We start from the raw sequence: 26,239 nt of genomic DNA, 5'->3' as shown, positions 1-26,239 counted from the left end.
ATTTGAAAGTTTTCATCAACCATCTCATTACTGAACACAATGTTATTTTTAAAAAATATGGAGGCATTCTAACAGACTGCTCCCTGAAGCATCTGAGGCTTGCAGGCCCCCCTTGAGATATTCCTCCCTTGCCTTTTGCGACTCTGCATTGTTACAACCCTCTATGCCTCTAAGTATGCATTCTAGGCCTTTTTCATTATACCCTTTCACATCTCCCAACCTCGCATTTAGACATTCACCAAGTTGAGGGCCTCAGAGTGTTTATCTATAAATAAATTTTCACTTAGAGTGCTAATTATTTCCCACATTTCCGGATCCTAAACAGATCTGTCTACATCTGAACTATTTTTACGGCACCTGACATATCTTTCCAAGTATATTCTGGATACCTCCCACGGAGGCTTTCAGAGGCACTTTAAATGGAACATGTCCAAAATCCAATAACTTCTGTTTTACTTTCCTATTTTAGGTAATGGCATCACCCATGAGCTATGTTTCAACACAGTTTTAATCATTTTGACTTTTCCACTCATATCCTGAGGCTAAGTAAAACGGTTCAAATTTACCTTAAATGTTAGTCAACAGATAAAGCAATATTTTTATTTTTCATATTTAAAAAGTTTATATTTTGCCAATTATAAAATGAATACATTGTTCAAGTAAGTTAACTATATATAAAGTAGAACATTTTAAAGTACAAATGTAATATATGCTATTAGATTTTTCCCAATCTTCTAATATTTTAAATTTTGCTCAGTGAACATGGTTATATGTAAGTGTTCACACATCTGCATAGATATATCCTATTGGGTAAAAGCCTAGAAAAGGAATAAGTAGATCATACTGAAAAACAATTTTGCTAAAATGTTCTGTTAAAAGAATAAAACTAAAAATAATGTATACACGTGTTCATTTTTCAATATAATTGTGTAATAATTATTGTTTTATAAAAAGATTTATATTATTCATTAATATAAATTAATAATACATGTGAATGTATTATTCATACAGTCATATGTATTTCCATTTCGTAAATTCCTATGAGTGAAATAATGAATTGGGCTTTTGTTTTCAAATACATAGAAAATTCACATCATCAGAGAAATGCAAATCAAAACCACAATGAGATATCACCTTATACCTGTTAACGGCTATTAGCAAAAAGGTAAGACATAACAAGTGTTGGCAAAGATATGGAGAAAAGGGAACCCTTGTGCACTGTTGGTGGGAATGTAAATTGGTGCAGCTACTATGGAAACCAGTATGGAGGTTCTTCAAAAAAATTAAAAATAGAACTGCCATATGATCCAGCAATCCCACTTCTGGGTATATATCCAAAGGAAAAGAAAACACTAACTCAGAAAGTTATCTGCATCCCCTTGTTCACTGCAGTATTATTTACAATAGAAAAGACAATGAAACAACCTAAGTGTCCATCAACAGAGGAATGGATAAAGAAAATGTGGTACATATACATAATTCAGCCGTAAAAGAGGATATCCTGCCATTTGCAACACCATGGATGGCCTTAAGCGCACTATGCTAAGTGAAGTAGAGAAAGACAAATACTATATAATCTCACTTACTTATATGTGGAATCTAAAGGAAACTAACTCATAGATACAGAGAACAGACTGGTGGTTGCCAGAGGTGAGGGGTGGAGGGTGGGGGAAGTGGGTGAAGGTAGTCAAATGGTACAAGCTTCCAATCATAAGATAAATAAGTCCTAGGGATGTACAAGCATACTTCAGAGATATTCCAGGTTCCGTTCCAGACCACCACAATAAAGCAAACATCACAATAAAGCAAGTCACGTGAATTTTTTGGTTTCCCAATGCATATAAAGGTTACGTTTACATCATACTGCAGTCTATTAAGTATGCAATGGCATTATACCTCAATTTAAAACTATTGCTAGAAGATGCTAACCCTCATCTGAGCTTTCAGCCAGTTGTAATCTTTTTGCTGGTGGAGGGTCCTGCCTCAATGTTGATGGCTGCTGACTGACGAGGGTGGTGGCTGCTGAGGGCTGGGGTGGCTGTGGCAGTTTCTTAAAATAAGACAGCAATTAGGATTGCTGCAAGAATTGATTCTTCCATTCAAGAACGTTTCCTCTGTGGCATGCATGTTGTTCATAGCATCTTACCCACAGCAGAACTTCTTTCAAAGTTGGAGTCAATCCTCTCAAACCCTGATGCTGCTTTATCGGCTAAGTTTATGTAATATTCTAAATCCTCCGTTGTTATTCTTCACCAGGAGTAGATTCCATCTCAAGAAACCACTCTCTCTGCTCATCCATAACAAGCAACTCTTCATCCATTCAAGTTCTATCATGAGAGTGCACCAATGCAGGAACATCTCCAGGCTCCACTTCTAATTCCGCTTCTCTTGCTATTTCTACCACATCTGCAGTTACTTCCTTCATTGAAGTCTTGAACCCCTCAAAGTCATTCATCAGGGTTGGAATTCACTTCTTCCAAACTCCTGTTTGTGTTGATATTTTTGACCTCTTCCCATGAATCACAAATGTTCTTAATTGCACCTAGAATGGTGAATCCTTTCCAGAAGATTTTCAATTGACTTTGCCCAGATCCATCAGAGGAATCACTATCTACGGCAGCTATAGCCTTATGAAATGTATTTCTTAAAGAATAAGACTTGAAAGTCGAATTACTCCTTGATCCATGGGTTGCAGACAGCATCTTGTGTTAGCAGGCATGAAAACAACATTAATCTCATGGTACATCTCCATCAGAGGTCTTGGGTGACCAGGTGCACTGTCAATGAGCAGTAACATTTTGAAAGGAATCTTCTTTTCTGAACAGTAGGTCTCAACAGTGGGCTTCAAATATTCAGTAAACCATGTTGTAAACAGATGTGCTATCATCCAGGTTTTGTTGTTCCACTGATAGAGCACAGGGAAGGTAGATATTGCATAAACTCTTAAGGACCCTAGGATTTTCAGAATGATAAATGAGCACTGACTTCAACTTAAAGTCACCAGCCACATTAGCCCCTAACAAGAGAGCCAGCCTGTCCTTTGAAGCCTGACACTGATTTCTCCTCTCCAGCTATGAAAGTCCTAGATGGCCTCTTCTTCCAGTAGTAGGCTCTTTCATCTACATTGAAAATCTGTTGTTTAGTGTAGCCACCTTCATTAATTATCTTAGCTAAATCTTCTGGATAACTAGCAGAAGCTTCCACATTAGCACCTGCTGCTTCACCCTGCACTTTTGTGTTACGGATACAGCTTCTTTCCTTAAACCTCATGAACTTACCTCTGCTAGCTTCCTACTTTGCTTCTGCAGCTTCCTCACCTCTCTTAGCCTTCACAGAATCAAAGAGAATCAAAAATATTTAAGGCCTTGCTCTGGATTAGGTGCTGGCTTCAGGAAACTTTGTGGCTGGTTTGGTCTTCTATACAGACCACTAAAGCTTTCTCCATATCAGCCATAAGGCTGCTTTGCTTTCTTATCATTCATGTCTCCACTGCAGTAGCACTTTTCATTTCCTTCAAGAGCTTTTCATTTGCATTCACAACTTGGCTAACTGTTTGGTACAAGAGGCCTAGTCTTTGTCCTGAGTTTTCAACATGCCTTCCTAACTAAGCTTAATCATCTCTAGTTTTTGATTTAAAGTAAGAAATATGTGATTCTTCCTTTCCCTTGAACACTTAGGGACCACTGGAGGGTTATTAATTGGCCCACTTTTAATACTATCATATTTCAGGGAGTAAGGAGGCCTGCGGAGAGGCAGAGAGACAGGGGAATGGCCGGTCAGTGGAGCAGTGAGAACACACACAACACTTATCAATTAAGTTTGCCATTATATGTGGGTGTGATTCTTGGTACGCCAAAACAATTTCTCTAGTAACATCAAAGATCACGGATCACAGATCACTATAACAAATATAATAATAATGAAAATGTCTGACATATTGCAAGAATTACCAAAATGAGACAAAGAGACACGAAGTGAGCAAATGCCGTTGGAAAAATGGTGCCAATAGATGCCACTACTTGATGTAGGTTGTCACAAACTTTCGATTTGTAAAAAAGATGCAGTATCTGGGAAGCACAATAAAGCAAAGTGCAATAAAACAATGAATGCCTGTAACGTACAGCATAGTGACTATAGTTAACGATACTCTATTGTATATTTGAAAGTTGCTAAGATAGTAGATCCTAAAAGTTCTCATCACAAGAACAAAATCTGCTATGTGAGGTGATGGATGTTAATTAAACTTATTGTGGCAATAATTTCATATCATTTACATATATAGAACCATTATGTTGTACACCTAAAACTAATAAAATATATGTCAATTATATCTCAATTAAAAAAAAAAGAAAATTCACAATGTCTTAAAAGAGCTGTATTGGCAAAAGCCCTGCCAGTCTGCAAAAAAAAAAAGGATGTTTGACTGAGGGAAAACAAAGACTCTGGACCTACAACTTTCTACAGGCTGAGAAGACTACTCAGCTAATAGGACCATTTCTTCAAAAGTGGTCAGGATGGATGGAAAAGAAAGGATATATCAGAGGGAAAAGCTAAAAGTCATGGAGAACAATAAACAGAGGATCCATTTCTAGGGAGCAGAAGTAGGTCCAAACTAATAAACATTTTCCAAAACAAGAGGGAAATCTGGAATATTTGCTCAAGAAATTTCAAACTTTCTATAGGCCAGAGACTATAATGTGTTGTTCATTCTTTTCATTTTCATAAATAATTTTTTTTCTTCATTTTATATTGGGTGTTTCAGGGGCACATAAATTGTCTTTTTGGCTATAGGTCTCTGGACCAAGAGGGGCTACATCCAGACCAAGAGAGATCACAAAATTATAGACTTTGAATTTCATGCTGTGATGGGATGTGACTTCTGACAGTCATGGTAAAGGGAGAACATATTTTATACATAAGAGGGATGTGAGTAACTGTGTCCTCCCTGAGAGCAAAGAATGGCAGGCTGATTATATTAATAATTGCACTTATTTTTTTCCTATCTGTACGTGTACCAAGTAATTTTGTGTTTCCTCCAACTAAAGATGTAGAGTTGATTTCCCTACCCTTTGAGTTTGGGTTGTCTGTGCGACTTTTTTGCCTAATGGAATGTGACAGAGACCACCGTGCCACTGACCAAAAGAACTTTGCAGCCTAAATCAGTGATTCACAGACACATCAACTAAATGAATGTTTATTGTTGTAATGCACAACAATAATGTATGAAGTTCTGTGACTGATTATTATATAGCATTACTGTGTCAATATATGTCCTGTTCTACATTTTTTTTTAATATTTATCATCAGATAACCTTCTACACAATTGGTCATCACTGGATCTCATATACCTAGACTGGGCAAGGTATCTAACAAAAGCTCTATATGTTTGATTAATTTAAATTCATTTAATTCAATGAACTGAAATAGAGAGAATGTTTGAGATAGATGGTTTTATTTTAGATAGTTGTGAAAGCAATTGAGTCATGGGTTTGTTGCCCACCATGATCTTCACCTTAGTCAAAGAAGAGACAGAAGGGCTTCCCTGGTGGCACAGTGGTTGAGAGTCCGCCTGCCGACGCAGGGGACACGGGTTCATGCCCCAGTCCGGGAAGATCCCACATGCCGCGGAGCGGCTGAGCCCATGAGCCATGGCCGCTGAGCCTGCGCGTCCGGAGCCTGTGCTCCGCAACGGGAGAGGCCACAACAGTGAGAGGCCCGCGTACCGCAAAAAAAAAAAAAAAAAAAGAAGAGACAGAAGAAGAAATAAGCATCAGGATCATCTCATGCAGTGATTATCTCCCTGGCACTGAACTGGTCTCTTTTTTTCAACTGGTCTTATTTCAAATGCTCACCTTTGAAGATCATCCCTAGATAGTTCAACTTGATGGTATGTAGCAAATCCTTCAGTGTTGACAATAATAACCTCCAGCTCAGGGTGCCAAATCAGTTCCCGCCTCCCAAGACTTATATCTAATTTGCAACCTATAATTACTATAACTATCTAATGAATGAGAGCTCTTCTATATTGACTGAGTCTCAAATAATCATTAATTAAAATCAATACCACTTTATATTTGTTTGGATTGTATCCTTTCCTACTTTTCTCTATGACTCACATAAAACATCATTATTGCCTGTGTCTGTTTTGTTTTCCACAGCCCTGTAGACACTCTATATAACATAAAAAGCAGAAAAATAAACCAAGGAAGATCAAGAGCATTTATTTCCCACACTCTATTAGTACCCTAGCAATAGTGTGCACACTATTAGAATTTGAGCCCAAGTTAATTAACAAAAATATTCCAAAGTTATACTGCTGTCTGTTGCACCTGCAACTGATTGTTATCTGCAAGTGAACACACAAAAACCAAGGAAAAATCACAATAAATCTAAGTAGACACGTACAAGCAAATTGGAATATGAAAGTGGCATGTCTCTTTGCTTAAATATCTTCCACAAATCCCAGAGAGATATGCTTGAATTCAATATAATTGGATTAGCTATTTCCCTACAGTTTAATGTGTGAATAACTGCAATTACCTATGACTCTACTATCCCAGTTAAACAGTCATTTATTAAGCTATTAGAATCTATGAATCATAGGAGTTAGAAATCATTTGGCAATATTATATTTTATATTTGGCTAAGTAATTTTTTCTGGTTACCAGTTGCAGATGATACCAGTGAGGTGGGATTGGAAATGTTGATACAATTTAAAAATTGAAATGGATGACCCAGAAATGTCTCTTATCACCTCGCCTTTTTGGTTTGTTTTTGTTTTGTTTTGTTATTGCTATTTTTTTCTATGCTTTAGCAATGTTGCAGGCAAACTGTGCTCCCTCAAAAATTCATATGCTGAAGTCCTAAACCCCAGTGCCTCAGAATTTATATTTAGAAATGGGGTCTCTAAAGAGGTAATTGAGTTAAAATTAGGTCATATCATTGGGCCCTAATTAAACATGACTGTGTCATTATAAGAAGAAGAGATTAGGATACAGATACCCACAAAAGAAAGACTGTGTGAAGACACAAGGGGAAGATGGACATCCATGAGCCAAAGAGAGACGCCTCATAAAAAGTCAACCATTCTGACACCTTTTTCTCGGACTTCTAACTTCCAGAATTGTGAGAAAATAAATATCTATTGTTTAAGTCTCTCAGTCTTTGGTTCCTTATTATGGCAGCTCTAGAAAACTCATATAAGCAGCTGCAAAATATTTTTCCATTACAGTCCTTGAAAATCATAAAACAAATTTCTGGTGTTCAGGGAAGCAGACTTGATTCATATTTACATAGCTGAGTAGCACAAAGCATATACTGCTTTTGTTCTGAGGAAAAAAATAAACCTTAAAACATCATTGACAAGGATTCAAGGCATATGGCAGAAAGTTTTTTTTTTTTTTTTTTTGCGGTACACGGGCCTCTCACTGTTGTGGCCTCTCCCATTGCGGAGCACAGGCTCCGGACGCACAGGCCCAGCAGCCATGGCTCACAGGCCCTGCCTCTCCGCGGCATGTGGGATCTTCCCGGACTGGGGCACGAACCCGTGTCCCCTGCATCGGCAGGCGGACTCTCAACCACTGCACCACCAGGGAAGCCCTGGTAGAAAGTTTTGGTTCCTTGTCCAGTAGCCATTCCTTCTGTTTCCTTTACTTACTGGGAGGTCCAGTTGTTCTCAGAGCAGTAATGTGACTCTACTGTAGCTAGGAATGGACATGTGATCCAGTTCTGACAAATGATATTAAAGAGTAAATCTGTTAGGTAGATTTTACAGGAAGTCTGTTTTTACCTAGTATAGAGAGAATACGCTCAGCTGGCAGACATGTTTTATTTTTTTACTCTTCCCTCTTTCTTTCTGCCTAGAATATAAACATAATTCCTGGAGGCAGAGAAGCCATTTTGAAACCATGAAAAAATAAATACCATATGAAAAGAATAATGGGGCAGGAATTTGAAAAGATCTTGGACCTTCCCTGAGCAGCTGTACCAATCTTGAACTAATTGCTTCCAGATTTCTCATAATGTGAGAAAATATGAACCTCTATTTGGTTGAGCTATTGTGGTTAGGTTTCTGTTACATGTAGTCAAACATAATTCAAACTGATACAAAGAGTTTGACTACACAAGACCACTGTAGAGGATCGTAAAGCATAAACTATTATGCTTTAGCTATGTTGATTAAAGCATTAAGCTATGGGTATTTAGTACTGAATTGAATATAAGAAATGTTTAGCTTTATACTGAGAAGTGCTATACAAAACAGCCAGTACGGATATAACTCTTGTTAACTCCTTCTTACTGTTTTCACAAGGGAACTAAATGCAAGATATGTGTTCAATGAGTATCTACAAATGGGTAAATGTGCAAGTGCATTGTATGGCGAGGGCTGTGGTAGCAGCATTTTCATTAAAGGAACATCACAATGGCACATAGTCTGGTGCCAATGCCATTTTATTCAGAATTACATGAACAGTGGAATTTAGAAAATATAGGCAAATGCAACTAAACTGAAATATCACATTTTATACTTTCAAGTAATTTATATTCATTTGCTAATGTAAAAATTTAATTTCCCACAAGTTACAGTAAATTTCCATTCAGTTCTCATTCAGCATTGTTGAATACTGAATATATGTGTGTATGTATGTATGTATATATGTGTGGATGCATACATTTATGTATAAAGATAAACCATATGAGGCTCTATGTTTGTATTATATCCTTACATTTAAGGGGAGGGAGGGAATGCATTGGAGAGAAAGGAACAGAAAAATATACTTCTCTGAGTATAACACATTTGATATATTTTACTTTTGTCCATGTGAACATTTTACATAATTATAATACAAAATTAAATTTTAAAGTCAACTGCTAAATGTCTGAAGCAAAAAGAATTACACAAACCAAACTTTGTACTGACTTGGCAGTATAACCACACAGAGAGGAAAATTCCAGGTGAATATGAAACAGTACTTTAACTGAATAACCCTACTGTGAAATTTCTGAAGGACAAATAAAGGAAAATTAAAATCTGAAAATGTTTTCAGTAATTACAGTGTTGGCAATAATGTTGATATTACTATACTGAGTCTGTAGTGTGTGTATTGTGGAATAAAGCAAATGAATAATTACTGTAGAAATACTGAAATACAAGTGAAATAAAGAAATGGGATCAAAGAGGTTAAGAAAAGCCCTACAGTCTTGAGTTTGAATTAATTATATGAATTATTATTGGGTTAATTATTAATATATTAAATAAATGAGATACAGTTAAACTGTGTTTTATATTTATAGGGTAAACAAATATTTCTTACTTCTGAAAACTAAAAAAGGTCTAGAAACAAAAACTAATCCAAAGGCAATGAAAAATTCCAGTGCTTAAGTTGTAGTTTCTAAATACTATATTCCACAATAAGGAACAAGGACCTTTCATACAGTCCTGGTATAGCTGGCATCAGAAATTTAATAGGACAAATGCAAAGAATTTTGCCATATTAGATAGTAAGAAAGGTAACAAGGATTATTAGTGCCATGTTAAAAGGACTCAGAAGACAATTTGAAGAGGTTTCTGCTGGACAAAGATAAACTAATTTTAACCATGAATAAAAAAATAACTCAGTATTTTGAAACACACAAATACATTTAAATACCATCCACTCATCAGAAAAAAGGTAGTCATCTTCTTTGGAAGAGTCTAAGGAAATAAATTATTTTTTTTTAATGGTAAGTAATTAACCAATTATATGTTTACCAAGGGAATACATCAAGCAGCTATTCTTTATGTATTCTTTCCTATATAACGTGTACTTTTCAATAACCAAATAATTTATATGGTATGGATTCTCCTTATAGAATTATTCCATCTAGAAATAAACCTACCTAAGGAGGTAAAAGACCTGTACTCAGAAAACAATAAGACACTAATGAAAGAAATTGAAGATGACACAAACAGATGGAAAGATATACCATGTTCATAGACTGGAAGAATTAACACTGTTAGAATGACCATACTACCCACTGCAACTTACAGAGTCAATGCAATCCCTATAAAAATACCAAGGGCATTTTTCAGAGAACTAGAAAAAATAAATTTAAAATTTGTATGGAACACAGAAGACCCCAAATAGCCAAAACAATCTTGAAAAAGAACAACAACGCTGGAGGTATCATGCTCCCTGACTTCAGGCTATAATACAAAGCTAATATAATCAAAACAGTAGGATACTGGCACAAAAACAGACACACAGATCAGTGGAACAGAATACAGAGCCCAGAAATGAACCATGCACTTACGGTCAATTAATCTAAGACAAAGGAGGCAAGAATACACAATGGAGAAGACAGTCTCTTCAATAAGTGGTGCTGGGAAAACTGGACAGCTACATGTAAAATAATGAAATTTGAACATTTTCTCACACCATATACAAAAATAAACTAACAATGGATTAAAGACCTAAATGTAAGACTAGAAACCATAAAATTTCTAGAGGAAAACACTCTTTGACATAAATCATAGAAATATTATTTTTGGATCTGTCTCCTAAAGCAAAGGAAACAAAAGCAAAAATAAACAAATGGGACCTAATGAAACTTACAAGCTTTTGCACAGCAAAGGAAACAATAAACAAAGCAAAAAGACAACCTATGAAATGGGAGAAAATAATTGCAAATGATATGACCGATGACAGGTTAATATCCAAAATACATACACAGCTCATACAACTCAATATCAAAAAACCAAACAACCTAATTAAAGAATGGGCAGAAGACCTGAATAGACATTTTTCCAAAGAAGACATGCAGATGACCAACAGACACATGAAAAGATGCTCAATATCACTAATCATCAGAGAAATGCAAGTCAGAACCACAATGAGATATCACCTTACACCTGCCAGAATGTGAATCATCAAAAATAACACAAGTACCAAATTTTGGTGAGGATGTGGAGAAAAGGGAATACTCCTACGCTATTAATGGGAATGTAAATTGGTGCAGCCACTGTGGAAAACAGTATGGAGGTTCTTAAAAAACTAAAAATAGGGAGATTGTTTCAAGATGACGGAGCAGAAGGACACTGTCTCACTCCCTCTTACAAGAACACCAGAATCACAGCTAACTGCTGAACAATCATCAACAGGAAGACACTGGAACTCACCAAAAAAGATAACCCACATCCAAAGACAAAGGAGAAGCCACAATGAGACGGTAGGAGGGGCGCAATCACAATAAAATCAAATCCCATAACTGCTGGGTGGGTGACTCACAAACCGAAGAATACTTATACCACAGAAGTCCACCCACTGGAATGGAGGTTCTAAGCCCCAAGTCAGGCTTCCCAATCTGGGGTCTGGCTAAAGGAGGAGGAATTCCCAGAGAATCAGACTCTGAAGGCTAGTGGGATTTGATTGCAGGACTTTGACAGGACTGGTGTAAACAGAGACTCCACTCCTGGAGGGCACACACGAAGTAGTGTGCTCTTCAGGACCCAGGGGGAGGCGCAGTGACACCACAGAAGACTGAACCAGACCTACCTTCTAGTGTTGCAGGGTCTCCTACAGAAACGGTGGGTGGCTGTGTGTCAACATGAGGACAAGGACACTGGCAGCAGACATTCTGGGAAGTAATCCTTGGCGTGAGCCCTCCCAGAGTTTTCCATTAGCCCCGCCAAAGAGCCCGGGCAGGCTCCAGGATTGGGTCACCTCAGGTCAAACAAACAACAGGGAGGGAACCCAGCCCCACCCATCAGCAGACAAGTAGATTAAAGTTTTAGTGAGCTCTGCCTACCAAAGCAACAGCCAGCTATACCCACCACCAGTCCCTCCAATCAGGAAACTTGCACAACCCTCTTAGATAGCCTCATCCACCAGAGGGCAGACAGAAGAAGCAAGAAGAACTACAATCCTCCAGCCTGTGGACAAAAACCACATTCACAGAAAGATAGACAAGATGAAAAGGCAGAGGGCTATGTATCAGATGAAGGAACAAGATAAAACCCCAGAAAAACAACTAAATGAAGTGGAGATGGGCAACCTTCCAGAAAAAGAATTCAGAATAATGATAGTGAAGATGATCCAGGACCTCAGAAAAAGAATGGAGGCAAAGATCGAGAAGATGCAAGAACATTTAACGAAGTTCTAGAAGAATTAAAGAACAAACAAACAGAGATGAAAAACACAATAACTGAAATGAAAAATACACTAGAAGGAATCAATAGCAGAATAACTGAGGCAGAAGAATGGACAAGTGACCTGGAAGACAGAATGGTGGAATTCACTGCTGCAGAACAGAATAAAGAAAAAAGAATGAAAAGAAATGAAGACAGCCTAAGAGACCTCTGGGACAAGATTAAACGTAACAACATTCACATTATAGGGGTCCCAAAAGGAGAAGAGAGAGAGAGAGAGAAAGTACCCGAGACAATATTTGAAGAGATTATAGTCAAAAACTTCCCTAACATGGGAAAGGAAATAGCCACCCAAGTCCAGGAAGTGCAGAGAGTCCCATACAGGATAAACTCAAGGAGAAACACGCTGAGACACATAGTAATCAAACTGGCAAAAATTAAAGACAAAGAAAAATTACTGAAAGCAGCAAGGGAAAAACGACAAATAACATACAAGGGAACACCGATAAAGTTAACAGCTGATTTCTCAGCAGAAACTCTACAAGCTAGAAGCGAGTGGCATGATACACTTAAAGTGATGAAAGGGAAGAAACTACAACCAAGATTACTCTAGCCGGCAAGGATCTCATTCAGATTCGATGGAGAAATCAAAAGCTTTACAGACAAGCAAAAGCTAAGAGAATTCAGAACCACTAAACCAGCTCTACAACAAATGCTAAAGGAACTTCTCTAAGTGGGAAACACAAGAGAAGAAAAGCACCTACAAAAACAAACCCAAAACAATTAAGAAAATGGTAACTGGAACATACATATTGATAATTACCTTAAACGTGAATGGATTAAATGCTCTAACCACAAGACACAGCCTTGCTGAATGGATACAAAAACAGGACCCATATATATGCTGTCTACAAGAGACCCACTTCAGACCTAGGGACACATACAGACTGAAAGTGAGGGGATGGAAAAAGATATTCCATGCAAATGGAAATCAAAAGAAAGCTGGAGTAGGCAATACTCATATCAGATAAAATAGACTTTAAAATAAAGAATGTTACAAGAGACAAGGAAGAACACTACATAATGATCAAGGGATCAATCCAAGAAGAAGATATAACAATTATAAATATATATGCACCCAACATAGGAGCACCTCAATACATAAGGCAACTGCTAACAGCTATAAAAGAGGAAATCGACAGTAACACAATAATAGTGGGGGACTTTAACACCTCACTTACACCAATGGACAGATCATCCAAACATAAAATTAATAAGGAAACACAAGCTTTAAATGACACAACAGACCAGATAGATGTAATTGGTATTTATACGACATTCCATCCAAAAACCTCAGATTACACTTTCTTCTCAAGTGCAAACGGAATATTCTCCAGGATAGATCACATGTTGGGTCACAAATCAAGCCTCAGTAAATTTAAGAAAATTGAAATCATATCAAGCATCTTTTCTAACCACAACGCTATGAGATTAGAAATGAATTACAGGGAAAAAAACGTAAAAAGCACAAAAACATGGAGACTAAACAATACGATACTAAATAGACAAGAAATCACTGAAGAAATCAAAGAGGAAATTAAAAAAATACCTAGAGAAAAATGACAATGAAAACACGATGATACAAAACCTATGGGATGCAGCAAAAGCAGTTCTAAGAGGGAAGTTTATAGCTATACAAGCCTACCTCAAGAAACAAGAAAAATCTCAAATAAAGAATCAAACGTTACACCTAAAGGAACTAGAGAAGGAAGAACAAACAAAACCCGAAGTTAGCAGAAGGAAAGAAATCATCAAGATCAGAGCAGAAATAAATGAAATAGAAACGAAGAAAACAATAGCAAAGATCAATAAAACTATAAGCTGGTTTTTTGAGAAGATAAACAAAATTGATAAACCATTAGCCAGACTCATCAAGAAAAAAATGGAGAGGACTGAAATCAATAAAATTAGAAATGAAAAAGGAGAAATCACAACTGACACTGCAGAAATACAAAGAATTATAAGAGATTACTACAAAAACTATATGCCAATGAAATGGACAACCTGGAAGAAATAGACAAATTCTTAGAAAGGTATAACCTTCCAAGACTGAACCAGGAAGAAAGAGAAAATATGAACAGACCAATCACAAGTAATGAAATTGAAACTGTGATTAAAAATCTTCCAACAAACAAAAGTCCAGGACCAGATGGCTTCACAGGTGAATTCTATCAAACATTTAGAGAAGAGATAACACCCATCCTTCTCAAACTCTTCCAAAAAATTGCAGACGAAGGAAAACTCCCGAACTCATTCTATGAGGGCACCATCACCCTGATACCAAAACCGGACAATGATACTACAAAGAAAGAAAATTACAGACCAATATCACTGATGAATATAGATGCAAAAATCCTCAACAAAATACGAGCAAACAGAATCCAACAACACATTAAAAGGATCATACACCATGATCAGGTGGGATTTATCCCAGGGATGCAAGGATTCTTCAATAAATGCAAATCAATCAATGTGATACACCATATGAACAAACTGAAGAAGAAAAACCATATGATCATCTCCATTGATGCAGAAAAATCTTTTGACAAAATTCAACACCCATTTATGATAAAAACTCTCCAGAAAGTGGGCATAGAGGGAACCTACCTCAACATAATAAAGGCCATATATGACAAACCCACAGCAAACATCATTCTCAATGGTGAAAAACTGAAACATTTCCTCTAAGATCAGGGAGAAGACAAGGATGTCCACACTCGCCACTATTATTCAACATAGTTTTGGAAGTCCTAGCCATGGAAATCAGAGAAGAAAAAGAAATAAAAGGAATACAAATTGGAAAAGAAGAAGTAAAACTGTCACTGTTTGCAGATGACATGATACTATACATAGAGCATCCTAAAGATGCCACCAAAAAAATGTGATAGAGAAATTAATGTAACACTCCCATTTACCACTGCAACAAAAAGAATAAAATACCTAGGAATAAACCTACTTAGGGAGACAAAAGACCTGTATGTAGAAAACTATAAGACACTGTTGAAGGAAATTAAAGATGATACCAACAGATGGAGAGATACACCATGTTCTTGGATTGGAAGAATCAATATTGTGAAAATGACTATACTACCCAAAGCAATCTACGGATTCAATGCAATCACTCTCAAATTACGTACAGCATTTTTTTACAGAACTAGAACAAAAAAACTTAAAATTTGTATGGAGACACAAAAGACCCTGAATAGCCAAAGCAGTCTTGAGGGAAAAAAATGGAGCTGGAGGAATCAGACTCCCTGACTTCAGACTATACTACAAAGCTACAGTAATCAAGACAATATGGTACTGGCACAAAAACAGAAATATAGATCAATGGAACAGGAGAGAGAGCCCAGAGATAAACCTACGCACCTATGGTCAACTAATCCATGACAAAGGAGGCAAGGAAATACAATGGAGAAAAGACAGTCTCTTCAATAAGCGGTGCTGAGAAAACTGGACAGCTACATGTAAAAGAATGAAATTAGAACACTCCCTAACACCATACACAAAAATAAACTCAAAATGCATTAAAAACCTAAATGTAAGACCAGACACTATAAAACTCTTAGAGGAAAACATAGGAAGAACACTCTTTGACATAAATCAGAGCAAGATCTTTTTTGATCCACCTCCTAGAGTAATGGAAATAAAAACAAAAATGGACCAAGTGAAACTTCAAAGCTTTTGCAAAGCAAAGGAAACTACAAACAAGATGAAAAGACAACCCTCAGAATGGGAAAAAATATTTGCAAATGAATCAACAAAGGATTAATCTCCAAAATATATAAACAGCTCATGCAGTTCAATATTTAAAAAAAACAAACAACCTAATCCAAAAAAGGGCAGAAGACCTAAATAGACATTTCTCCAAAGAGGACATAAAGAGGGCCAAGAAGAACATGAAAAGCTGCTCAACATAACTAATTATTAGAGAAATGCAAATCAAAACTACAATAAGGTATCACCTCACACCACTTAGAATGGGTATCATCAGAAAATCTACAAACAACAAATGCTGGAGAGGGTGTGGAGAAAAGGGAATCCTCTTGCACTGTTGGTGGGAATGTAAATTGATACAGCCACTATGGAGAACACTGATACAGCTATGGAGCTATTGATACACTATGGAGAACAGTATGGACATTCTTTAAAAAACTAAACATAGAATTACCAGATGACCCAGCAATCCCACTACTGGGCATATACCCAGAGAAAACCATAATTCAAAAAGATATATGCACCCCAATGTTCATTGCTGCACTATTTACAATAGCCATGTCATGGAAGCAACCTAAATGCCCATCGACAGATGAATGGATAAAGAAGATGTGGTACATATACACAATGGAATATTACTCAGCCTTAGAAAGGAACTAAATTGGGTCATTTGTAGAGACGTGGATGAATCTAGAGACTGTCATACAGATTGACGTAAGTCAGAAAGAGAAAGACAAATATCGTATATTAACACATGTATGTGGAACCTAGAAAAATGGTACAGATGAACCGGTTTGCAGGGCAGAAATAGAGACACAGATGTAGAGAACAAACGTATGGACACCAAGGGGGGAAAGCGGTGGGGGATGGGGGTGGTGGTGTGATGAATTGGGCGATTGGGATTGACGTGTATACACTGATGTGTATAAAATTGATGACTAATAAGAACCTGCTGTATAAAAAAATAAATAAAATAAAATTCAAGAGAAAAAAAAAAAAAAAAACAACTAAAAATACAACACCATATGATCCAGCAATTCCACTTCTAGGTATATATATGAAGAAAACAACAACACTAATTCAAATAGATACATGCATCCCAATGTTCACAGTACCATTATTTATAATAGCCAATATAGGGAAGCAACCTATGTGTCCATGGATAAAGAGGATGTGGTATATATACAATGGAATACTACTCAGCCATAAAGAAGAGTGAAATTTTGCCATTGGTAACAACATGGATGAAGCTGGAAGCTATGATGCTTAGTGAAATAAGTCAGAGAGAGAAAGAAAAGCACTGTATGTTATCAGTTATATGTGAAATCTAAAAACATTTTAAAAAGCAATGAATATAACAAAACAGAAACAGACTCACAGATCTAGAGAACAAACTAGTGGTTACCAGTGGAGAGAGAGAAGGGAGGAGGGATAGATAGGGGTAGGGAGTTAAGAGGTACAATATACCAGGTATAAAATAAATAAGCTACAAAGATATATTGTACAGCACAGGGACTATAGCCAACATTTGATAATAACTATAAATTGAGTATAATTTTTAAAAATTGTGAGTCACTTTGTTGGTCACCTAAATAAATGAAGAAAAAATACAAAAAAATTTTACCATTTTCAACTGTTGGTGAAATAATGAAATATTGGATCTAGGCAATAAAAATTTTAAAACTACTAACATTAAATGGCAGCCATGAGGTGCATTGCTTGTATCTGCCTTCAAAAACACACTTGCCTTTCAGCTTCAAGGAAGAATTGCTAGGAAGGGAAGAGATAAAGACAGAATAAATTGGTAGGTTAAAAGTAATCTAGGGCTTCCCTGGTGGCGCAGTGGTTGAGAGTCCGCCTGCCGATGCAGGGAACACAGGTTCGTGCCCCAGTCTGGGAGGATCCCACATGCCACGGAGCGGCTGGGCCCGTGAGCCATGGCCGCTGAGCCTGCGCGTCCGGAGCCTGTGCTCCGCAACTGGAGAGGCCACAACAGTGAGGGGCCCGCGTACCGCAAAAAAAAAAAAAAAAAAAAAAAGTAATCTAAAAGCCAAATAAACCAATACTAATATATGGTTTTTATCTGGATCCTGACTCAAACAAATAAAAATTATTTTACAATCAAGGAAATTTTCACACTAATTAGAAATGTGATATATTAAAGAATGATTGTTAAATATTTGTTTTGACAATGGTTTTATCATTATGCTTTGAGAAAGTACTCCTTATTTTATATAAATATATACAGAGGTAGCTACAGAAAAAATGACATTTTTTTTCAAAATAATTTGCTACTAAAATTAGGTGTGGTTTGAAACAAGGGTATAGATGAAACAAGACTGGCTATGAGTTTTTAGTTTTGAAACTGCTTGATTATACATGTTTGAAATTTTCATAATAGTTTTTTTCTTAATCTATAATCCAGTTTTTTCAATTGTAGAGCACCTATTGGTTGCAAGGCACAGGTTCAGATGCTAAAAATGTGCAAGAATGACTAAGATAAATTCCATAATCTAAAGTAGTTTACTACCTGGTGTAGAAGTAATTACGTCCACAATATTCTATAATCTGAGGAAGATTATTTTTAAATGTTATAGCAAAGACCTAAGGGATCTCAAAGGAGGAAATAATTCTCTTTCGAGATTAGATCTGGTAATAACAAAGGGGACATTTAACCTGAGCAAGGAAGAATTTCAAAAAGAAGTTACAGCGTGCATGAAGAAAGAACACAAAACATTCTTGAAATGGAAATGAGTCCCCTGACTGGACAATATAGAATATGGAGCTAGTTTTGAGTGAGCAGTGGTGAGAGATACCTTTAAACAGGTGTGTAAAGGCTTGAATGCCACATTAGGTCCTTTTTAGTTTGTCATCATCTTGTTACTTTAGGTAGTTATGAAGGCATCTTTGTCAGTGAAGGAAGGTGAAGTATATTTTATTTAATTTATAAGTCTTCAATATTTAGATATATAGTGTGTGGACCTCTATATGCCCTGCTTCCAGGCCTGGAAATGTTAAGGGTAGTCCATGTTGCATAATGGGTTTAACCAGTTCTATTCCCCTACTGAAAAACAATGTTATGATTACTAAAATTAATGTTATAACGGTCATTATTATAAATGACCGTTTCATACGTTGTGTATGTTTCATTTATGGTGAATGTCTAAAATGGAATTGTAAAATAAAAGGGTATATGCATAGTAAATTTGATAGATATTATAAATTTGATAGATACTATAGAACTGCCTTGCAAAAAAGTGTCATTCTCTTCCCAAACCAATGTGTGAGATTGCCCATATTTCACACCTTCAATGCACGCAATAGTGATAGTGTTTCTATTTCATTTTTTCCAATCTTATACATGTTAAACATGCTATTTCACCATTTCAACTGGTATCTTTTAAATTGTGAGTAATACCATACATATTTTCAGGTTTATAATTGATTTGTATTTCTTTACCTGTTGGATTTCTCTTTAAAACTTTTGTCCCTTCCTTTATTTTAGGCTGTTGGTTCTTATATTGTTAATTTCTCAGAGTTCTCTCTGTACAATAAGAAAATTAACCCTTTTCCATAATATTTTTGCAATAATCTTTCCAAGTACATTATTTCTCTATTTTCATTACATATTATTATTTATCTCACAGAAAATGGATATTTTTATTTGTTTTAGTCTTGAATAGTATATTTATTTACCTTTGTGAGTGTGTGTGTGTGTGTATGTGGTGAGAACACTTAAGATCAATCTATCCTTTTATCAAATTTCAAGTATACAATACTGTAATGTAAACTGCAGGTACTGTGATGTACATGCATTAGATCTCCAGAATTCAGTCACCTCCATTACTGAAGCTTCGTACCCTTTGGCCAAATCTCTCTGTTTCCCTCTCCCCTGGTTCCTGGAGGCCACCATTCAACTCTCCGTTTCTATGAGTTTGACTACTTAAAATTCTACATATAAATGAGATCATGCAATATTTGTCTTTCTGTCTTTCTGAGTCTGGCTTGCTTCACTTAGAATAATGTCCTCCAGGTTCATCAGTATTGTCTCAAATGGCAGTATTTCCTTCTTTTTTAAGGCTGAATAATATATACATATATATGTACATATATGTGTATATATATATATAATTACTAATCACATTTTCTTTATCCATTCATCCATTAACAAACATTTATGTTGTTTCCATATCTTTGCTACTGTGAATAATGTTCCAATAAACATGGGAGTGGAAATTAAACATATTTATTTTTAAGAAAAGTTTTTCAGTCTGCTCATTTCATATTCATCATAGTAAGGCCATATTCATATTATAGGGTTTATTTGGCCGTTTTCCTAGTGATAGATTTTTAATACGTTTTGGAATTTTGGTTTATAGATATTTTTTGAATAGGAGGTTATTTTTCTGTGTGTGTGTGTGTGTGTGTGTGTGTGTGTGTGTGTGCGCGCGCGCACGCGCGCACGTGTGTGTATGTATACTAACCTCTCTCTAGTGTCTTTGCAATTGCTACCAGCCCATCCATTTTGGACCCCAGGCAGACAGGGGTTATATATTAAAAACATCTGCACACTGGGGATGTCATCAATCATGAAGCCAGCAAGCAACGTAATGGTTTACTTCCTAGTCACGTGGTTGTACATATATCTTCTAGATTCTCTTTTCAGGAAACATAATGTAAGGAGAAGACCTAGCTGAAGTTCTGCTATGGATGCTCTTATTCTCTGCTGAAGATATAGCTAAACTCCTGGCCATATCAGCCTTTTGCTCACCCAGAACCCGGTAGGCTGGTAGGCTGATGCCTTTATGCTGCTTATCACTTTGTTTCTGTGTCATGGAGACTTTTATCTTACTTTTGAGCATGACTACACCTTTTAGAGTTCCTCATTCTACATATTATCTATATGTCATATGTGTAGAGGCAGAGGAGGTTCCTTGGAGAATTTACAATGCCATCATGACTAGAAATCTTAACATTATTTTTTTTCACTCAACAAAATGTTACAAACACCTCTTCATTTTATTCACACTCTTAATATCTTTAATGGCTGCATAACATATCATCTTTAGGGGCTGAAGAATATGCCAAAGTATAGATAGGCCATGATATCAAATTTTTTACTGATGAGTAGTTAGGTTACTTAAAAGATTTTTCTATTACAGGTATTACAATTAACATGTACAAACACATACATTTGCCTCCCTGTCAGAATCTCTTGGAAAGTTTTCTTTTAGTGTATGTGCTTAGTTATTAGAGAACTAGCAAATGTCTCTAGGAAGCAACTATGAACCTCTGATTTACATGAGGCCACGACCCAAACCCAGTTAGATAATTTCTGATTCCACACCTTGCATAAGCAAAGGGTACAGTCATAATCCCCCAATACTTCTCTTCCATCTATCCAACTCACCACAAAGTTCCCTGACTCAATTAGAATTACACATGACTGTACATAACAGGAAAAACCAAAATAAGATTTAAACAATACAGTTTCTCATTCTCTCACATAAAAATTATGCCATGCTTGATATGATGTTCCACTTCATGAAGTTTTTGGACTCAGGTTTTTACCAACTCACTGTTTCTCCATCCCTAGGATATGGCCCTTGACCTCACAGTCCTATATGACTGTTAGAGATCCAGCAATCTGCCTTATGATCAGGAAACAGGATGGAAAACAGAATAAAAAAGTGTCAATGCGCATGCACCAATGCTTGGAAGACTTCTTAGAAGCCCACGCAAAACATTTCCACTTACATATCATTTGGCCTAATGTGTACATGGCTAATTGATAAGAGACTGAGAAATGGACTCTTTATTCAGCTTAGCATGTGCCTAGCTAAAAACTGGAGGTTGTATTCCCAAGGAAGAAAAGGAAGAACAAATATTAGTTTAGACAGATATTAGGTTAGTCTCTTCCATATGCCCAAATGAAAATCCTAAGTATAAAAGCTTTAATCAGAATGAATTAGTCTCTCAATCTAAGGTTTTTGTTTAGCTTGGGACTGCTCCAAAGGGTCACATGTCAGAGGGAGGAGCCACTGATACACAGGTGTCCAAAACTGTTTTTCTGTTTTGTCTCAGTTTTTCATCAAATCTTCAGAGATGATTTCCTTATGCTCCAAAACAGGGGATACTGACTCATTCGTGCAACGTCTTTGAACTACCTCTACTTGAAGTAGAAAGGTAAAAAAATGATGATAAATTCCTCGTGCCTTTCAACAACGTAACTAATGCTTTGACTGCCTACAGCCAACACAGCACTGTCTCTGGTTAAACCAAACACACACAGTATAGATTCTTCGGACAAAAAAGTGTAAGAGACACGAGGGTCTTAGAAGTGACAAAAGGAAGGAAGAGTGAAATCTGCTGGATCATTTGCATGGCTCGAGGACCCTCTTCCTCTGGCACCCAAGCGGTAAATCTGTGGTAAGGGAGTCCAATGGCAGAAGATCAGAAACGAGAAACAAAGGTCAGGTTCTAATGAGGTACGCACCAGAAAGAGGCGTGATCACTCCGTGAGGGCACAGAACGAGGAACAGCATTCGGCACAGTGACGATGAAGATGGAAAAAGTGTGGAATTAAGAGAAAGAAACAAAACAAGTGGGAAGTCAAGGAAATCTGAAAGGAAAAGTGAGTTTTGACCATGATTTCCAGAGGGACACGAAGAGGGCAAGGAGGGGCCTTGGGGGTCAGCCTGCACATATTTAGTCAGTTATAATAAGGGGAAATTGCTTCCTCATTACAAGGCTGGGGATGGTGTTGATCATTTTTTTCTGCCTTTTAGATAACTGCATGGGAGTTATAATTGGTATGAGGAAGCGTGGGCAGCACAGTTCAGACCCTTGCTCAATGGGAAAACCCCAGAGGCATGTGCCAAGCTGGATGATAATGACAGCTGTGACTATCAAATCATGCAGCCAGGCTTTCAGAGGAGATGGGGTTGACCCCAGACACCGGACGAGGTACATCTAGGTCTCCAAGGAGAGGAGTGAAGAACTCTCTTCCTGAATTGGCTGTAAAAATGACAAGTTTATTTAACAGGTGTGGAGAAGGTGAAAGAAAATATATATGTGTGTGTGTGTATGTGTGTGTGTGTGTGTGTACATATATATATATATATATGTATATGATATATACAGTGGTATATTTTTAAAGATAAAATTATTCTTTCAGAGGAGATTAGGAAAATGATTCCTAGAGACTTTACAGTATATTTAATAGGAATTTCACTAGTTTGATATAAATATGTTTTCTGGTCTATTCTTATTGTATGAACCAAGAACCCAAACGGGGCTTCCTTTCTTTACTTAAATGTCTAAAAATTTTAGTAACAAATATAGACAAGTATAGGTCTTAGGCATAAGTTATCTGGTTGCTATTAAGAGTTTATTAGTAGGCTAATAGTATTAGAAAAATCTTTGCATTGTAAAGAAACAACTTCTTGATGAGAAAAACTTTCCTTTGGCTTTATGATAGGTTACCTAATTGTCTTAAGTCACAAATTGGTTTACATGGAGTTCTTCCACTGCTTTACAAAGTAAACGCCAGACACACAAGTATATTAGGTTCTGATAGAAACCACCCTGGCTTGTTGCTGCACTCAGAGGTTTAGACCCCGATTAGCAATCTTACAGAAGCTGGCTCCACCCCAGTGGACTGTCTTGCCAGATCTTGCTAGCAGCTGAAACATCCGGAAGAGAGTCACCAAAAAAATTTCACCTTTTAAAGGTGATAATATAATCCATATGTCTTTTAGCTCTGTAACACCTTTGCTCTAAAGATGAAACTCAGCACTGAATTCCTAGGGAGATGTGGCCTGTCTACACTGTACATGGCTATATATCACTCTTCCTTTTAAAAGCACAGAGACTAGCCGTTGAAGATCCCAAATGCCTAACACTAATACTATTGGGTTTGGTAAATCTCTACAGAACTCAGTAAAATGATATTTCATATGCAGAAATCCATTAGGGTTCCTGATCATTTGGGAAATAATCAAACTTCAGTTTATGTGGCTTTCCACTACACTTAAAATTATAGATATCTGACCTCTCAGTTAATGCTCGCTCTCTCAGCAGACATCCTAAACGGGAGTGACACTGTCTCCTTGTCTATATTACAGAATATTTTATTGCCTAAAAAAATGAGTACTGACTTGCTGCGACCTAACTTGTTTACCAATCCTCACATGAATACCTGGAACTCTGAAGTGATTTGGCTTTCAACAGATTTGCCTCTACGGGGATACCGAGATGATTGCAGGTAATTTGGTGCAGAACAGTAGCTTTTTAAATACTCCTTTTTGATGAAGGTAAGAGCTTAATGGCATTCATTGTCACATGAACATTCATTCAGGTTCCTCCTCACAAACATTACTGAAGGCCTGCTTTGACTGGGCACATGGTTAGGTTCTACATACTGTGAGGGGAGGCACAGGACATGCTTCCGTTCTGAGCGGGGCTTGCAATCTGCTGGGGGAGATGGGAATGTGCACAAAGGGAAACAACAATGACAAATGGCACAGGAAACAGAGGCCCCTGAGAACCGATGTTGGAGCTGGGGTCCACAAAGACCTGAGAGAGAGTCTAGAACTCAACTTGAGTCTTAAAGGAAGGTAGGGCTTTGAAGAGAGTTGATAAGAAAAGAGGCCATTTCAAGATCTGCATCAGCAGAAGAATGGGGTGTACCAGCCATATTCAAGGAATGGTGAAGAGTTATTCTTGAAATGGTCACAGAACATGGTTCTTGGGATCTGAGAACATTCAAAAAATATAATATACCTTCTTTAGGGGTTTCAAGTAAAGTAAAAAAGAAGGGATGTTGTCTGTGTTTATGGATTGGGAAGACTGAAGCTGCTTCCTGAAGGAGCTGCAATGTGCAGTGCTCACCACGCAACATGAGGCAGGATGCATTAAAGCAGGCAACAAAGTTGGCTAAAAGGTGGCCAAACCTGAATGAAAAGAGCAGAACGATTATGAGAATAAGGGAGAGGACACCAACTAGACTGACCTTTAAGAAGGTTCCCTACCACAGATACTCAAGTGTGAGTAGGCTGCCTATTAAGGAGATCATTAGTTCTCTTTGACATATGGTAGTTCATGTAGAAAATATTAAGTCACCCACTAAACTCTATATTTAAAAACTGTGGTTTAGAATATTTGATTATAATATTATGGTAATTATTTCCTATCAAATTAACGTTAAATGTCAGAAATATAGAAATCAACTGTCTGCTTAATTCGATAATACCACCTTTTATACAAGAAGCTCAAACTATAGCCAAATTTCATTTTATTTATTTTTTATGAATCTACTTTGGAGCACAAATAATGATGGATTTAGTGACCTCTAAATGAGAACACTGGATAAGAAAAATGTCAGCAATATACTTCAAACGAAGAGTTCGATTTTACTTCGGAAGTCACCTTATCTCATGGAATCAGATTGCATTAACAATCATTAATGATGAATTAATCCCTAGGATATTCCCAAATAAACTGACAATTCCTTTGTCCACTTGTGTCACCATCTTACTCAGGGGCTAGCACAGAAACTACTGAGGCCAGAGACAATAAAAGGATCTGTCTTTGGGATTAGGGTTGCATTCAAAAGAAGCAGGATATACTTGACTCCCAATGAAAGTGGAATTAAACTTTTAAGAATTCGTTGTTCAGCTCACTGTGCACTCACTGGAGAGTCACAAAGTCTGTCACAGAAATGAGTGCAAGAGTAAATGTCCTTGCATCTTATAAGATTGGCTTCTTGGTAATACCTGCTCATTACAGAATTAACACTGAAAAGCTTATAAATAATGGCAAAAAAACATTAACATGAAAAATTAATAAATAGTAATTTAGATCTTTAACCCATTTAAAGATCTGTTAAAAATTCTGTAGAATCATTTAAACGTACAGAGCATAGTGTCAATTGTTTTTAATAAAGCCAGGTGATTTGAAAGATAGCCGATTACTAAAATCTGTGAGATCAGCAGAGCTGCTAGCAGGGTTAGGTTTGGCTCCTACATCCCTTTCTGAACTGCTGTAGCTGTTGTTTGCTATTTATTATTCCTGAATACTCTCAACCTGTTTCTCTCTCCCTCTCTTATTCAAATCATCCCTGAATCACCACGTTTATTTCTTCTTTTGTAGGTGACTCAAGTCGCATCCATTCTTTGGTGTCATTCTCAGTCCTCACCTCCTCCTGGAAACTTTTCAGGATGCTCTACCCTGCGAGCAGCTGCAACAGAGCCTTCCTGGCCTGTAAAGCCCATTTGCGGTCTGGCCATCTATGAACGTTGCGGACTTCTCTTCCAGAGCAAGGTCAGAACGAGG

General features: G+C 36.9%; 1 long non-coding RNA gene across 3 annotated transcripts in view; it reads right to left on the bottom strand.

The window, feature by feature from the left end:
• LOC307196118 overlaps positions 1-26,239 on the bottom strand; it is a 1,219,527-nt gene that overhangs the window by 923,361 nt on the left and 269,927 nt on the right. The window lies entirely within an intron of this gene.

Source organism: Stenella coeruleoalba (genome assembly GCF_951394435.1).
Source record: "Stenella coeruleoalba genome assembly, chromosome: 13".
Lineage (NCBI taxonomy): Eukaryota > Metazoa > Chordata > Mammalia > Artiodactyla > Delphinidae > Stenella > Stenella coeruleoalba.
This window is presented reverse-complemented; position numbering and strand designations above follow the sequence as displayed.